The 17,970-nt window shown below is 46.1% G+C and overlaps 2 long non-coding RNA genes across 3 annotated transcripts; both read left to right on the top strand.

Annotated features, from left to right (window-relative positions):
* The first annotated feature begins 3,278 nt into the window (after positions 1-3,278).
* On the top strand, positions 3,279-8,512 carry LOC120974927 (uncharacterized). 2 transcript variants are annotated; one of them, XR_005770471.3, is made up of 7 exons: positions 3,279-3,604; positions 3,777-3,960; positions 4,082-4,139; positions 4,261-4,328; positions 5,886-6,026; positions 6,650-6,711; positions 8,202-8,512. It is a non-coding gene; the product is annotated as an uncharacterized lncRNA (long non-coding RNA). The 2 variants fall into 2 exon arrangements; XR_005770470.3 differs by lacking the exon at positions 8,202-8,512 and having other exon boundaries at positions 6,650-7,489.
* A 7,212-nt stretch (positions 8,513-15,724) lies between these two features.
* On the top strand, positions 15,725-17,420 carry LOC141041946 (uncharacterized). The gene is made up of 2 exons (XR_012203717.1): positions 15,725-16,547; positions 17,172-17,420. It is a non-coding gene; the product is annotated as an uncharacterized lncRNA (long non-coding RNA).
* The last annotated feature ends 550 nt before the right edge of the window (positions 17,421-17,970 follow it).

Here is a 17,970-nt window from a genome sequence, read left to right as displayed (position 1 = left end):
CCTGGGGCCAGCAGTTGGAAAATCAACCACCCCACGCCGATATTTACGTCGGCGCATCTCCAGGCGGCGCTATTTCAAGCCCCTTGAGGCCGAACGGCTGGAGATGCTCTAAAGCAATCGGGAGAGAAGGCAGATCGACTCGCAGCAGTTCTCGGCGGCGCACGGGCAGGTAGCGGGAGTCTTGGTCGGTTTCGTGCGAAAGCGCAGCAGCGAGGCTCGCGTGGCGGTCCAGGAAGCTGGGTCAAGCGCGGCGCGTACACGGCGCGGTCGGAGGCTCGGATGCTCGACGTGCAGGAGGTTCGATCCAAGTGTGCGTGGCGGCTGGGACCTGGCAGCGACACGATCGATTGGAACGATACAGCGCAGGTGTCTGGACTGGGTGCAGAGTGGAGCCAACGTGGCGCCAGAGGAGCAAGCAGGCGTGCTGGGTCACGGCTTACAGTAATGCTAGAGCTACGGGCTATTTGTACATGGTTTGTCGTACAGGCTGATGTGGAGCAAACTAATTGGCTTAGGATTAGCAGCCGGGCCCCACCCCCTGAAATCAGGTGGGGAGAGCGAATTAGCGAAAGGGGGTCCGTAACTGAAGCGTAAAAGACCCGTACGTCTAGGATTATTGCACGGCTTATGTGCCTGCCACAGGCGCGCGTGTACACAAGAGGGAGCAAGTTACGGGCTGCTGGTCAAGGTGTGTTGATTATGTGCCTGCCACAGGCGCGCGTGTACATAGGAGGCTGCAGAGCGTACGGATATGCTGGTGAGACGTGAGATTTTGTTAGAAAAAGAAGAAGCTACGCATAACAGACTAGGTTACCGATTGGAAAAGCTAATGGACCAAGAGCCTACAGGAGCATAAGGTGGAGTTTGAAGATTTTCTTTTATCTCTACGGTTAAGTGCACATGGGAAGGCCTGTATGGTGGAGTTTGAGCTTTATTTCTTTGCATATGGATTGTGTACGGGGATGGTGTGATGAGGGACTGTGGTTTGCGTCGCAAGGATGACGACGTGTGTATAAGGCTTGGAAGAGTCTGGAGCGTGTCGTGACAAGATCATGCATACACAAGGCGTTAAGCAAGGTGCGGAGATGTGCAGGGCGGACATGACGCAGGGTGGAGCATGGTTGCAGTCGGATAATTTCGGCTGGGTTGGACTAGACTGTCTGACGACGACATAGGAGGGTGAAGCTGATGGTGGCCGACTTCCGGGGCGTGGAAACACGTGGTGCAGGCCTGAGAGCTTGTGCGGCTTCGACAAGACTATGGCGCAGGGTTGATTCAAGGCAGTGTACACTTGAGAGCTTGAAGTCGACAGGCGTGGGGTAGCAAGGCGCAGCTACATGGAGTCATGTTGAAGGTGGAGCTGGAGTCTGGTAGAAGACTTCACTCTGAACTGATGGAGGGGCTATGGCGTAAACGCATGGAGAGTCGAAGCCTATTTCAGCGGGATAGCGAGAGACACGTGGATCGGACTGGGGCCCAGTGGTCTGATGGAGACGTGATACTCGGCATCGGTCGGTGATGATTGATGGTTCTCTGTGGTGGGGGTTGAGACAGTGTGGGCTAGCTACCCGGGAGACTCGACCAGGAGAGTAGAGGATCGACGCGGTGATAGCGGCGAGGCGTGCGGTAAGCACAGGACACGACGACAGACCTAGACACTGGTGATCAGACATTGGTCAGACAGAGTGTGGAGAGGGTGCTGAAGCAGTGTTGACGAGTACCAGGTTCAAATTGGTGACTGAGTCTATTGGTGTTGGTTGATAGGCGAGAGTTGACCATGGGGAATCAGAGAAAGTGGCGGAAAGTCTGAATTGGTCAAAAGCTGAGGGAGTACATGGCCGTATATTCTGTGGTGTTCATGGCACATGACAAAGTGCGGATGACAAGTACAGAAGGAGGCGGAGTGCTATAGCTGTGGGACATGCCAGAGACTATCCGAAAGAAGGATGAGACAACTGCGAATTTGACTCAGGGTGACACAGGGCGACGGTGAAATTCCTTCAAGTTTCAGACAAGCACTCAAGAAAGAGCGGTGACGTTGAGTTCAGATAACTCTTATATGGGCGTCCAATATGTGAGTTGTTCACTTTCACGCAGACAATGGTCGGTGTGTGATGGCGTTGAACGGATTCTCCGAAAGTTGGGAGCACAAGGTGAAGTAATGAGGAACTTAATTTGGCTTGAGTATTGACTGTGAAGAAGACGAGAAGGGACTACAGTTGTAGGTGAAGTCACATCGAGTCTAGGAATAGCAGCGGTGCTCATGGCGTATCTCAAGTCCAATGTACATGGAGGTTCGACGCATGGATGGATCCAAGATGATGAAGAATATTCGCCAAGGTGGAGTTTGTTAGAGTTGTGTCAAATATTATTGTACAAGTTAGGTTACAGTTGGACTTGGAGTCATACGGCGTGTAGACAGGATATGGAGTCGTGTTCAAGTAGGACACTTGTATCCTAGGCCTTTCATAGACAAACGATGTAACATATGCCAACATAATAGCACAGGAACGCGGGGGAAGACGGCGGCATGTGCCGGCGTCCAGGGCACCGGGTGCGATATTGTAGCGGTGTCATATGGAGAAGCGCCCATAGTCAGGCCCCGGGAATGTAGCCATATCGGTGAATCTCGTTAACAAATCTTGGTGTCGTGCTCGTGTGATTGCTTGGTCCTCGAATGATCAACGATATGGCCTCGGATTTATTCTAACACAACCGACTTAAGCATTGATTGTTAGGATTAAATTAATCCTTAACATATCCCTGTAAACTAAAATATTTAAGAAAATTAGGTGCAGTTACGTGGAAGCCTGCATGTCAAGAGTATTGGGGCCGCTGACGTGGATAGTTTAAATGTTTTATTTTACGAATGCAGTATGTTGAGATAGAAAATATAGTGAGGATGAGACTTTTAGGTATATAAGATGTGCAATGACACATTGAACATATAAATCTGGCTAGGCAACCCGCCTAACCAGCGCACTTGCCATCGTCAATCAAGTTGGACCGTTCGATTTTTTTTTACGGTGGTACGAGTTTTACCGGTGGCATTCAGTCAATCGTCCGTTCACTTTGCACTTTTATAGCAGCTTCACGGGTGAATGACAAGTGGGGCTCCTTAGATGTAGGTCCAGAGAATGCAGTGGGGTTGCCTCCAGTTCTGCGTACAAGAAGTAAACGACGTGGGGGCGTGCGGTGAAACCCTAACCACCAATCCCTTGCCCTCGAGCCCCACGCCCCCCTCCCCTTCCCATTCGCCTCTCCCTCGTCCCCTTCGATTCCCTCCTCCTCTACCAGCGCGTGGCCGCCGCCGCCTACCCTCAGCCACACTGGCGACCATCTCCGCCTCTTTCTCGATCTGCTACCGTCGCGCGCCGTGCTTCTAGATCAGGTGCAGAGCGCCTCCTAGGAGAGCAGGGCGGCATGATTTTCTTGATGTGTGTGGAGGAGCAGGGGAGGAGGAGGAGGAGGACAGGAGCAGCGAGGTGGGAGCTCCAGGCGGTGCCAGGGTGTGCGAAAAGCCCGAGCCGAGGATGTGAAGGTCCCTCCCGGCCCATCATTGTTCAAGGCATGGGGTTGCTGCCTGATTTGAAGTTGATTTGAGGTACAAGTCCGATCAGTTGATCCTTCGTGGTTGTAGCTGTGCGTTCGCCTATCAGACCCTGTGTTTTCCCTTTCCTTCCTCTATCTGCCTTTTTGCTGTCTGTTCTTGCTATCAAACGGCACCGGTTCTTTGACCGCGGTCTGATGCGCAGGCTCGACCTATTGTTTTTCAGATTGCTGCTTGTCGTTGGTCGTAAGCAGAGACTTTGTGGTGGTCAAAGTCTCCCACCTCCAGCGGTTGGTTTCCAATGGTTCATGCAACGAAATGGACTCTTGTGTCCAGCCTGGAGTGTGCAGTGTAGTGGCTGGTAGGGAAAGTACAGAGGAATCTGCTTACAGAGTGTCTTAATCTGAGAGGTATGTATTTGTTTCTTCTGTTTGCAGCACATCCATGCATCTTTGGTTGTGTTCACAGAAACAATTCCTTCTTGGCCACCAGGGGTGTTCTTTGCACTGTAACTTGTTTGTTTTCTTACAGATTTTACCTGCTCAGCAAAGTGTAAAAAGGCTGCTCGACAAAGTGTAAAATGGTAAAGGTATCATTTATATAGTTACTTGGAATGCATGTTAGGAATTAGGTGCTCCTTGCCTCACATTTCCTCTGGCACTCTGATTTCGACTTACTAATATATTGACTTCTAAAATGGACATGTGCAGATCCGAGAAAGAAGAGAAGAAGAGTAATCTAGCGGAGGAAGGTCTTCTCTCTTGTGGAACATAATAAGGTTTGTTAACCACATGCATCTACTGCTTGTTGCCTTGGTTATATAGATATGTAAAGGGAATTTTAGTCTTTCATGTGTAATTTCTTTGTTACATATTTTGCCTGCTTGACAAAGTGCAAAAAGGAAAAAAGTATCATTTATATAGCTATTTTGAATGCAAGGGTAGGACCGTCGTGCATGCAAGATGTCTCTCCTTTTAGTTACCACACTAAATAGATACATGGTGTTCATGTTCTTTTAGATTATTTTATTCTTGTGCAGTTTGGTTTTAGAGATGATAGGTCAGGATGTTATTAGTTTTGTGTCTGCCATGCCTGCCGCTGTTACACATAATTGTACGTACTTTTGTTTTTGTTTGTTGCTTTCTCAGTTTCTTAAGGCTAGAACACTATTGTCCTAGATTTTGTAGCTGAAGGATTGATGTGTTAGGAATAAGCCACACGGTGGTTGTGGTGATTGGTGTACGTAGTTTGAGTTAGACTCCAGTTTGTTAGTGCATGCAGTAGGGGCCGTTGGAGGCAGCCGCGTCGTGCGTGTAGGAGCGCGCCGTGCGCGTGGCCGGGCTGAGTGGATCGTGCGTGCATGGATGCATGCAAGTTAGTTGGATTAGTGGGGGTTAGTAGCCGAGTGTGGCGGCTGGCCAGTGCGTGTGTGGATCTTTCTGTACTGGTATTTAAGGTGATCAGATGAATGAGAAAGAGTGGCCGTGAGGGCTGGGCAAAATAATGTAGTCTTTGTGCTCACCGAGGGAGAGTGTTCTGGGCAAAGCCGATGGTCTTCTTCCTTGGTTGCGTGTGTGCGTGTGTTCTTGTGTTCTTGAGAGAAACCATGAGAGAAGAGAGTTGTGCGAGGCAGCACAAGGAAGAAGAAGTGGCGCTGCGCGAGGAGGCGGCGCCAACATAATGAAACTATTTGGACTGATTTTCTCTTTTCCAGTATTCGTTCCGTGTGAGAGAGATAGCATATTTGATATTGCACTGAACTAATAGTGGAGTGTTCTAAAGAAAAGGCTAGCAATACTCTATTGCTTACATGTTCTAGAAACGATATGCTAAGTTTGCATTTTCATGTCCGCTGGTTTGTGAAGCCATAAAAGACAAGAGCTCTATGCATCATTGTGTATCTTTCTTGGACTATCTACATTTCCTATTTTGGTGCTAGATATTTGACTATGAGGTGTAATCGATTGATTAGTTCTAGGAGCTAAAGAAATCCGAAGATTATCTAATCTTGTGATGGTTCCAGCTTTGAGCTTGCAAGTGAACCTTCAGACTACTGATTACTTTTGTGAATGGTTAAACCTCAATGTCTGAAACAAAATTTGGTAGCAGTGTTGCCCCCCTCAGCAAAAAAAATTGCATTGAGGTCAGCTATCTTCGACGTCCCTTTTTTCGTTTCAGTGATGCATGACCATAGTGTGACATGAAGTTCTATCTTTGATCCTTGCCATGCTACTGCTTTGTAGAACCATCTCAAGGCGTATTGACTTGGTTCTTTTTAAGCACACTTTTTATTGTCTTTACATGCTCATTTAATTCGTTTATGTTCCCTTTTCAGTTGCAGTGGTGGAAGATATATCCTCGGCCATGAATGGATGTGTTTGACATTGTGAGATGGTGTAGGTCACTGATGAGGCAAGTGACCGAGGTGAGCTCATGAAGACAAAGCGGCACAAATAAACTTCTGACAAGCTCATAGGTGAAAAAATGTGGTTTGAAGTGAATTTTCAATTAGTGACTTTCCTTGTTAAATGTCCAAAAAGAAATAAGAATATCATACTGAATGTGGAGCTTTATTTCATCTACATTTATAGGATTGCCAATCTTGAATTTATTTTTCTTTGATGGATTCTCACTTATTAGAATATAACCTCCAGCCTTCACACATAAAAACTGATTTGTCACTTCGGCCGGTGTATTTTATTTTTCTCTGTTGCAAAATAGGAATGAGATATGTACATCTATTTACTGATTTTCCATATCGTTTTCGGTCTATCAAATGCTCAATTGCTCATATTAAATTTCATTTATAGCAGCTCGCTTGCTCTGCATAATGCAGTATTGGTATTGGAGGATTAGGGATCATTATGATATTATTTATCATTTTTTGTTGTGGTAGTTTTCTTTTATTCATACCTTATAGTCTTGGAATATGTAATCACACGCACCCTCATATCTTGCTAGGTTCTTTCTCTCTTCAGGCTGTTTTAGATATAAAAGGGTGACTAGCAATCTAGCATTCTGCGGCATGCTTAAGCTTTGATCAGTTCTTTACTGTTTCATGAAGACACACATTGAATGGAATACCTTTGCTCCCTGCAGGAAACTTTTGTGATTGGCAATTAGCATCAACACTTTGAAGAGCTCGGTGTAGTGGTTTGAATGTAAGTAGTCTCTCTCTTCGTGTGTTGTTGCTTCTGTATCTTTCAAGCTGCTCTATTCCCAATCTGTTAAATGGTTATGTTAGCCCTGAGTTCAATTTAGTTTCAGTTTGTATATCTAATGCATCAAAAATAATATTACTTGGCTAATGAACCTTCTTTCCATGATACATGGTCATTATGTTATTATTGGTGTTCTTCCGTATTTACTTTGAGAATGGTCTAGCTTAGAGAGAATAAATTGCTTCATAATCATGCCTAACATTGTCAATGACCTACATAAACCACCTCTTCTGTTTGTCTACTTTCTCCCTATATTTTACATACTTTACATGCTTTTCGAATCCTTTTATTTAGGGAAAAATGCTAGCTGTTAATTGTGTTTTCCCACTGACTAGCTTTTATCTTGCCAAAGTGCATGCCTAGGCGTGCTTTAGAGCTAAGCGTTGGTTGGCAAAAAAGAGAGCTAGATGTTCTGTTGTTGCATAATAAATCAGATGTAGGTAACCCGTACTGTCCTTTGCATAATAGATCATGTATTTATTTTTGTTCATCAGGAGTGAATTGTTTGCCTGTTTGCTTTTGACCTGAGTTTAATCCTACAAATGTGGTCATCAAATTTAGCCGCTAGGTCCATAGAGTAGCTGATGTTTAGCATCCTCTGAAGGCAAACACACTTCAAGAAAGCGTACTTTATACCTATTGTTGCAGAAGGTATATGCTGAACTTGCTAGCTGTATACATTTTTAGCCTCACATCGGTAAGAGAAAATAAATACGAAAAGAAAAGCAACACCAAGGTTTTCTTGTAGTTGTGCCCATTTTAGCATTATTACGCAAAATTAGACAAGTCTACCTCTACCACCGTTTTCTTTTGCGGGTGAACCTCTGCCACCCGTAACAACGATAAAATTTCACTGCTTTGTTTTTGTGCTTATCATAATGTATTGCATGTCGCCTTCTCTTCAGTCAGAACCAAACTACACATACTTGTTTATTTATAAAAGAACCAAACTACACAAGTTAAAACCATTTTACTACTCTTTTAAGTGCATGATTTAACTGTATGCCCACAATTGCTATTGCCAGCAAACAAGTTTCTGATTTCTCGCACTAACAATTCTCACGATACTTATACACGTTTAAGAATATGAGCATCCGAAGTATATCATTCGCGGTGAGCCAATGCCAGGCTACAATGCTTATTATCCTGTTTTGATATTCTCCATTTAAAATAAAATGACCTAATAGTTTCTATGATCTGCTATACCTCTCTGACGTCAATTTTCTGCCTTAGAACCGAAAAAACATATATCAGACCGATCAATAATGCTCAACTTAACTAATTTGCTTACTATATTATTCCTGCCATAGGTTTAAAGCTTAATTCTACTTTTCTCTTGATGAAAGCTTAGTCTCCTAACAACAAATAATATTCAGCCTTCTTACATGTGCTGCTTCATTTCCATCTTACCAAAACGAAACTAAATGCAGGACCACCCCCTGCTATCCAATACTGCGGAGAGCTTGAAGCATTGAAGTGAAGCTGAAAGATCGTGGATGTCGCCTAGGGGGGGGGGGGGTGAATAGGCGTTTTAAAATAATTATGGTTTAGGCTTGAACAATTGCGGAATAAACCTAGCGGTTAATTTGACAAGCACAAAACCTACAACAACTAGGCTCACCTATGTGCACCAACGACTTATGCTAAGCAAGATAAACAACTAAGTGATAGCAAGATATATGACAAGAAACAATATGGCTATCACAAAGTAAAGTGCATAAGTAAAGGGTTCGGGTAAGAGATAACCGAGACACGCGTAGACGACGATGTATCCCGAAGTTCACACCCTTGCGGATGCTAATCTTCGTTTAGAGCGGTGTGGAGGCACAATGCTCCCCAAGAAGCCACTAGGGCCACCGTAATCTCCTCACGCCCTCGCACAATGCAAGATGCCATGATTCCACTAAGGGACCCTTGAGGGCGGTCACCGAACCCGTACAAATGGCAACCCTTGGGGGCGGTCACCGAACCCGTACACTTTGGCAACCCTTGGGGGCGGTCACCGGTACCCGTCAAATTGCTCGGGGCGATCTCCACAACCTAATTGGAGACCCCGACGCTTGCCCGGAGCTTTACACCACAATGATTGAGCTCCGAACACCACCAACCGTCTAGGGCGCCCAAGCACCCAAGAGGAACAAGCTCAAGGGCACCAAGCACCCAAGAGTAATAAGCTTCTCAACTTGTAACTTCCACATATCACCATGGAGAACTCAAACCGATGCACCAAATGCAATGGCAAACGGAGTGCCCAAGTCCTTCTCTCTCAAATCCCACCGAAGCAACTAATGCTAGGGAAGAAAATGAGAGGAAGAACAAGAAGGAGAACACCAAGAACTCCAAGATCTAGATCCAAGGGGTTCCCCTCACAAAGAGGAGAAAGTGATTGGTGGAAATGTGGATCTAGATCTCCTCTCTCTTTTCCCTCAAAAACTAGCAAGAATCCATGGAGGGATTGAGAGTTAGCAAGCTCGAAGAAGGTCAACAATGGGGGAAGAACACGAGCTCAATGGATAAGGTTCATTGGGGAAGAAGACCCCCTTTTATAGAAGGGGGAAAATCCAACCGTTATGTGCTCAGCCCGCACACGAGCGGTACTACCGCTCCATGAGCGGTACTACCGCTCTGGCGGAAGAAGCAGGGAAAAGGAGCAACCAAACATGAACCTTGGGGCGGTAGTACCGCATATAAGCGGTACTACCGCGCACCCCAGCGGTACTACCGCTGGAGGAGCAGAACACGGGACAAAAATGCAGTAGCGGTACTACCGCCCGACCGGAGCGGTACTACCGCTTATAGGTGGAACTGCCGTGCCTTACTGCCGTGCAACTACTGCAAAACTCGACACGAAAAATGCAAGACCCAAAATCGAGGCGGTACCAGCGCGGAACCGTAGCCGTACTACCGCTTATGGCCATAGGCGGTACTACCGCTTTGGACAGCGGTACTACCGCTTGGGGCGACAAGCGGTACTGCCGCTCTGGCCGCGGTACTACCGCTAGGAAACCAAAACTGCCATAACTTCTGCATATGAGCTCCGAATTGAGCAAACTCAAGCTTGTTGGATTGAGAAAGATGAGTAGCATCAAAACAGCGACTGGTTATAGTAAGAAGAGGCAGGGGAGGTATGCCTAACAAATGGAGGAGTGAAACCTCTAACAGAGAAGAATGGACATAACCTCCAACATCGAAAACATCATAGAAGATGCAAGTGAACTCCGTTTTCGATGAACTCGAGCTTGTCAACAAGATGACCAAAAGCTCCAAAACTCACAAAGAGAAGCAAACAAGAACCAAGAAAGATGATGCAAGGATGCAATGGTTTGAGCTCTCTATGAACGATACGATCAAGCTACTTATCGAGAGCCCCCCTTGATAGTACGGCAATCGATCCTATAACCCGGTCTCCCGACTACCATCATGAGACCGGTAAAATAGAAAACCTATCAAGAGCAAACATTTGCCTTGCACATGGTCCACTTGAGCTAGATGATGACGATATTGACTCCCTCAAGTTGGACCACCTTTCTTGTTTGTGTTGGCTCGATGAAGACTAGTGATTGCTCCCCCATACTCCACTATGGGTGAGCCACTCTTCCGCACATCTTCACAAGTTCATTGTCACCACAATGGACGGCAAGCTTCAAGCATTTGATCTCTTCATGATGCTTCACTTGAACTTGCACACCGCAACATCTTCACAAGTCCATTGTCACCACAATGGACAACAAGCTTCAAGCATTTGATCTCTTCATGATGCTTCACTTGAACTTGCACACCGCAACCTAACCCCACAAAGAACTATCACGAAGATCATGGGTTAGTACACAAAGCGTAATTGACAATGCTTACCACACCATGGGATCGCTTGATCCCTCTCGGTACATCTTCTACGCTTTGTGAGTTGATCAAGTTGATTCACTCTTGACTTACTCTTGATCAACCTTGAATCTTTTCAACTCTCTTCATTTGGATGATGTCTTGAAGATATACATGAATGATCACACAATCTTCTTCTCCAAGACATGCTGGCAATAAGCTCAACTCTCACATGACCAATCTTTGGATAATTCCTTAATAACACCTTGGTCACCACATAAACTCCTTGAAACCAACACATGGACTTCAAGAAATGCCTATGGACAAATCCTTCAAATATAACTCAAGGCAACCATTAGTCCATAGAGATTATCATCAATTACCAAAACCAAACATGGGGGCACCACATGTTCTTTCAGAAGCTCTATCAGCACCATGTGAGCAAGTTGTTTGACATGTTCCGCCGAAAAAACAGATATCAAATACCATGTCTGCACCATCAACAAAACATTCTCAAAGCCAGGCCAACAGATGGTAAACTCCTTCGTTCCACTTCATTGAAGGAAAGAATTATCTTTACTTATGCCTGACAATAAAGTACTTACCTGACTAATCATTAGAAGTACAACCTGCAGTATGCTTTTGATTCACCAAATTGACTTCATTGCGAAATATTGAAAAAACTGTATACACTGCTATTAGCACCAGCACAACAATTCTCATCAACATGCCACATGTAACTTTAGAAACTAATATTCATATAGTCTAATATACATGTTTTCTTATTTTCTATATTTGTTCTCCTTCACTAGAGTACCATACATACAGAAACAACCAATTTACATCTTATGATCCACATAGGAAGGAATGTAGCATGCTCTGCACCCTTCTTTTGCTTCCTGTCATTATTTACTGATGACTGTTTTCACTATCTATATTTAAACCTTCTTAGTGTATGAGTGACAAGACACTCTCCAATCCATTCAATTAACTCCTTTTTTCTCACCAGTATTTTTAGGTCAACTACACCGAAAGCAAATTAAAAGATTACATTGACCCAGATTATGATACGCTCAAGGTCAGGCTTGCAAACAGTGATCTACACACCAATTATCGCATCATGCTAGGAACCGACAAGAGAGCCACCGTAACAACCAACTGGTCTGAGTTCTGTCGCCTTGCAAAAATCCATGAAGGAGACATCTGTGCCTTTCGTTTCAAGGTCAAAACAAAGCAGTGCTTGATTCTCATCGTGCATTGCCTTTAGATGAACCATCTACAGCAACGGAAGTCGTATCTAAATATCATCTAGCATTCTATAAGGAATACTAATCAAGCTCTGTAATAGGATGAAACCTTCCTCTGTTTTTCGACATGCTATCTGTTGCTTTTGAATAGCTACCACCTATTCTTTTACCTATATAACCTCTCCTGTTGTTCCTCATAGATCTATTAATATGCATAACGCCACCATTATTTATAATTATCTATTTTTACTACTTTCTTTGTTTCAAACATCGAGTACTCACCAGCAACAACAAATACGCTAAGCAAGGAAGAGGCATGCCCTACCTGGCAGTGTCCACCTTCCACTCAAGGGATATAGCACTATCATTTAGCACAGAGTGTTCCAGGAGAAAGAGTAATCATGAACAGAAACAATAACCAACAGTAAGTACTCATTATTTCGATATGTGTCTGAGTTTTCCTATCACCACTCTTACAATACTTGGCTTATTGTTGGCCTTTGCGCCATTGGCGCAACGGGTCATCTAGTGCACTAAAACAGTGACGAATCGATCAGCCAAGAACCATGAACTAGTTCAAACCACACACCCTACAAGCACATCTCAGATGCCAAGTGGGTTCACTGTTCGGAGTAATTAAGGTGAAGGTGTATTTATTTTTAGGGAAAGGCCTTCATGACCAGCTTTAATTAATTTAAAGAACGCTTACATCGCAAAAGTCCGAAAGTAAAATCGGGAGGTGCATCGAGCCATAAGTTTGGTGGATCAACACGTCCGTTATGAGCTAGTATCATATTAGATTCATGGTTACCAATGCTCTAATAAGACCTTTCCTAAGTCATGAAGAAGTGTTCAGCGGGGTGATCATTGAATGACCAGTATTCTGTTGAATTGCTTCCACAATGACTAAATTGTCCACAAGTGTGGCTGCTTTCGCTGACACTACGTCTGCCACATGCTCGAGTTTAGCCGTTGCCGCGCCCACAAACATACCGCTGCTATCCGCCCGCAAGCACCCGTATTATCCTCTTCTGAGAACACAGCATCAACATTAAGAATAAGTTGGCTCAGCATCCACTAGTAGAAAAAGAGGCTTCCATACGCCCCCATTAGTCCCCAAAATAATCGAACCGCGACAAAAGGGGTCTTTAGTCGCGGTTCGGGAGGAGACCCGCGACCAACTATCTGGGCCCAGCGCGCTCGGTCGACAGCTGGCGGACGGGAGGGGCTTTAGTCCCGGTTGGCCTGGCCAACCGGGACTAAAGGTCCCCGAAGGCCTTTAGTCGCGGTTGGCCAGGCCAACCGGGACTAAAGGCCCATCCTAGTCGCGGTTGGCCAGGCCAACCGGGACTAAAGGCCCATCCCTATATATAGCACTACTGGAATTTGCTTATTTGCCGTCTGCCTATTCTTTGCCGTCCGCTGGCGGACGGCAAAGAGCTTCTTTGCCGTCAGCTTGCGAAAAACGGATGGCAAAGAACTGGCTGATGGCAAAGAATGTCTTTGCCATCAGCCAATTCTTTGCCGTCTGCTAGCGGACGGCAAAGAATCTTTGCCGTCGGCTGGCGGACGGCAAAGAGAGAGGTGGGCCCCACTAACGAGCTGTTTAGAAAAAAACCTAACGGCCCCCCTCTTTGCCGTCCGCTAGCAGACGGCAAAGAAAGTGGCCAAGCTAACGCCCGTTAGCTAGGATCTTTGCCGTCTGCTGGCGGACGGCAAAGAACTGTGCCCTAACTAAAATCAACATCGACGCCCGCCTGCGCCCCACATCTGTCCCCCTCTCTCTCCGCCCGCGCCCGAGCCGCCACCGCCCCGCACCATCCCGGCCCCGTGCCGCCGCCGCCCCGCGCCACCCCCGTCGCCGCGCCGCCCCAGCAGCCCCGGTGACCCCCTTCTCCGCCCCAGCAGCCCCGGTGACCCCCTTCCCCGCCCCGCGCCATCCCCGTCGTCGCGCCACGCCGCTCGTGCCCGAGCCGCCGCCGCCCCACGCCACCCACGTCGCCGCAGCACCCCCTCCTCCACCCCAGCGGCCCCGGGGCCCCTCTGCTCCACCACCGCAGCCGCCCCGCCGCTCCGGCGCTCCCTCCTCCACCCGGCGGCCCCGGCGCCCCTCTGCTCCACCACCGTGGCCTCCTCGCCACTCCGGCGCCCCCTCCTCCACCCCAGCGGCCCCGGCGCCCCTCTGCTCCACCACCGCAGCCGCCCCGCCGCTCCGGCGCTCCCTCCTCCACCCGGCGGCCCCGACGCCCCTCTGCTCCACCACCGTGGCCTCCCCGCCACTCCGGCGCCCCCTCCTCCACCCCAGCGGCCCCGGCGCCCCTCTGCTCCACCACCGCAGCCGCCCCGCCGCTCCGGCGCTCCCTCCTCCACCCGGCGGCCCCGGCGCCCCTCTGCTCCACCACTGTGGCCTCCCCCGCCACTCCGGCGCCCCCTCCTCCACCCGGCCGCCCCGGCGCCCCTCTCCTCCACCACCGCGGCCGCCCCACCCCTCCGGTGCCCCTCCTCCACCCGGTGAGATCTCTTGTTTTTTCTGTTTTTGTTTCTGTATTTTAAGTTTAGTTTAGGTTTATTTTAGGTTTGGTTTAGTTTAGGTTCACTTTAGTTTAGGTTTAGAGCATAGATAGCATCTTCTCTACTATAATTGTGTATAATCTCAATTCTCACTAGTAGTCTTATTAGTTAGTACATTATGCTTTTTATGTGTCATTTAAATAATGTAGTGCCAGATTTCTCAACTCATTGCCATATAATGAATTACTATTGTTATATTATTAATAGATGATGGAACAAAAACTATTTCCCTTCAAAGTGAAAAATCTTTCGGTGAAGTAAATATTAGTGCACGAGTTATTTTATATACAAGAAAAAAATCGGCATGTCGTGGTAGAATTAGTATTTGTCATAAATGAATTCAAATGCATTTCCAATAGAAAATGTAATACACATATCTAGTGAACTGTAAACGAAAGTTATCCACAGACTCCTTGTAGGGGTTGTATAAAATATTATGAAACTAATAGTGAGAAGAGCAAAAGCTTTCCTCAAATTCCTTTGCATATATTCAAATTCATCAATCAGCAACACTCGAATTAATTTAATTTGAGAAAACAACAAGGCATGCATATTGCTTATGGAATCTGTCGTAAGAGGCAAACTATACCCGTCTTTTCCTTTTCTTTTTTGCGGAAAGGCAAACTATACATTCTGATTTGCATACAAAGTAAATTGATTTTACGACACTACACCCTTAGTTTCCGATTTGAGGTTTGTTTGTTTGCTTGGTGTGTGGCACCTAGAGCCACCTAAAATATGGTGCAACTATGATTTGTTGCCACAAGTATTCCAATGTGATCACACCAGAAGGAACTTTAGGTTTAGTTTTGGTTAAGAAGAAAGAAGAAAGATGAAAAAAAGAAGAAGATAAAGAGGAGAAAGAAGAAGTGTATTTTCCCCCTATTTTTAGATTACTATGCTCTTTTTTTCAACATTTTCAGTTTTCTTTCATGTCTAAAGAAATCCCTAGTTTTGAAGGGTGCCAATTGCCATTGCCAACTAACCTACCAAATTAACTAAGTGTTGTTGATGTTGTTGAGCACAAGTGCATTGCTTTTTTTTCTCAGTTTTCTTTCATGTCTAGAAACTTGGCTCTATGTTTATAGATATGCTTCTAGCTAGATACTAATTGGTCTCTTCTGCTGCTTATTAGAGATGGGGGGAGGCCGTCACCGCTGTCTCCGCTCTGCCACACCGAAGTACGAGTTGGATGCTTTTGAGTTCTTCAGTATCATACTTGGGACTTCCTCCAAGAGGCAGGTATATAGAAGGAGAGATCTCCCCTTACCCATCTCATTATGATAACTCTGTTGTTTGCTACATCACTCTTTGTCCCAAACTGCAGAGGCTGCCTGACACTTATATGAACATGCTGGGTGAAGATCCGCCAAATAATGTGAAGCTGCGACAGGCCGACAGCGGGGTTCGCAGGCTGTGGGACGTGGACTTGGTGATCAAGGAGGGCCACATGTACCTGTGTCATGGCTGGGAGAAGTTCTACCGTGCCTACGACCTGCGGCTGGGGTACTTCCTTCTCTTCAGGCACGACGACGACGCCAACATGCTCATCGTGAAGGTGTTCAACGCGACTATGTGTCGCATGCGCTACGCTGACGACGATGATGCCGGTACGTTCTGCCTCTTCTTATTCCTCTACATTTGGCTTTGTCTTGCATCGATTGTTAACGGTCATTAATTGTTGCATTTGGACAGGCAATGGGAGCAGCAGCAGCGACACTGGCTACAGCCAAAGCAGCAGCGATTCTGGCTGTAGCAAAAGCAACATCGATTCTGGCTGTAGCAAAAGCAGTAGCGATTCGGGCTGCAGCAAAGACAGCAAGGAGGATGATCCGGACTGGAGTGGGGAAGAAGAGGAGCAGAGTGGGCATCAGGCTGAGGATGACCTCCTAGCGATGGTGCTGGCCGACCAAGGGCAGGAGATGGTGGTGGCGCACCATGGGCAAGAGATGGTGGTGGCTGAGGATGACCTAGCGATGGTGGTGGCGCCGGCGATCCCACAGCTGGGCGACATGATCACGCCAATTGTGGTAGAAGACTACATCCCACTGCCTCCACCGCCTCCACCGCCTCGCCGCTCTTGGCGCATCAGGCTGAGGAAGGAGAAGGAGAAGAACAATGAGAACTGAACTATGTCAGGTATGTCAGATCTCCAAAATGATCTATATATAGTTTGCTCTAATATGCTTAGTTACCTATGTTATCTCTAATATGCTTAGTTACATATGTTAGCTCTAATATGCTAAGTTATCTCTACTATGCTTAGTTTCCTAAAGGTTAGCTCCAAAATTACTTATGTTAGCACAAAATGACCAAGTTTACATAATAAGCTTATAGTCTTCTTCTTCTTCTTCCAAAATGACATAAGTTAGCTATAAGTTAGCTCTAATATGCTTAGTTCACTCAAAGATGGCATAATTAGCTAGGTTGGCTCCATTTTACCTAAGTTGGCTCTAATATGCTAAGTTATCTCTAATATGCTTAGTTTCCTATAGGTTAACTCCAAAATTACTTATGTTAGCACAAAATGACCAAGTTTATATAATAAGCTTAATTATAGTCTTATTATTATTATTATTATTATTATTATTATTATTATTATTATTCTAGTCTTCTTCTAGTATTCTTCTAGTCTTCTTCTTCTTCTTCATTTTCTTCTAGGTTAGCTCCATTTTACTTAAGTATGCTTATTTCTTATAGTCTTCTTCTTCTTGTTCTTCATTTTCTTCTTCTTTTTCTAACATCTTGTTTATCATTTTGCAGATTTGATTTAATTCACGGAAGCTTGCATGGATGGAGTGCTTCTTTTCCATTTGTGCTTTTATTTTGTATCAATGAACTTGCATGGTTGGAACTTGTTATATGGATGGATGGACAACGGTGTAGGATGAATAATGTGAAACTTTTGTAATATGTAAGGATGGAACTATATATGTGTTGGTTATGTATGTATATATGATGAAACTTGTGTGTTGGATATGCTTGTTGTGTATATATGTGAATTGCTGTGTATATCTCTGTATATCTATGAATTGCTGTCAAATTGAATAAATTAAATTAAAAACAGGGCTGTACAGGCTCTTAGCCGTCTGCCACCGACGGCAAAGGGCTCTTTGCCGTCCGCCGCGGACGGCAAATAAGCCACGTGGCAACCACCCGTGCTTCCTGGCAGCTGACCCATTTGGTCAATTTGCCTACAGTGGCAGACGGCAAAGGCTTGAAGCTCTTTGCCGTCAGCCGCGGATGGCAAAAGCTGCCGTTAGACGCCTAACGGACTAACAGCGAATTTATTGCCGTCGGCTTTCTTTGCCGTCCGCCGCTGATGGCAAAGGCCCCTTTGCCGTCCGCTTCAGAAAGCAGACGGCAAAGAAGCTCTTTACCGTAGCCTACTTTGCCGGAGCCTTTTGCCGTCCGCGGCAGACGGCAAAGCTCTTTGCCGTCCGCCACCCTTGCCTTTGCCGTCCGCCGTGGCAGACGGCAAAGTAGCAGATTCCTGTAGTGTAGGACTCAGCTCACTTCACTTCACTCAGCTCACTTCACAATTTTCAGAAGGGGGTGGTGG

The sequence above is a fragment of the Aegilops tauschii genome, chromosome 2, assembly GCF_002575655.3.
Source record: "Aegilops tauschii subsp. strangulata cultivar AL8/78 chromosome 2, Aet v6.0, whole genome shotgun sequence".
In the NCBI taxonomy this organism is placed as follows: domain Eukaryota; kingdom Viridiplantae; phylum Streptophyta; class Magnoliopsida; order Poales; family Poaceae; genus Aegilops; species Aegilops tauschii.
The sequence above is the reverse complement of the archived record's forward strand: the minus strand, read 5'-3'. Positions and strand labels throughout refer to the sequence as shown.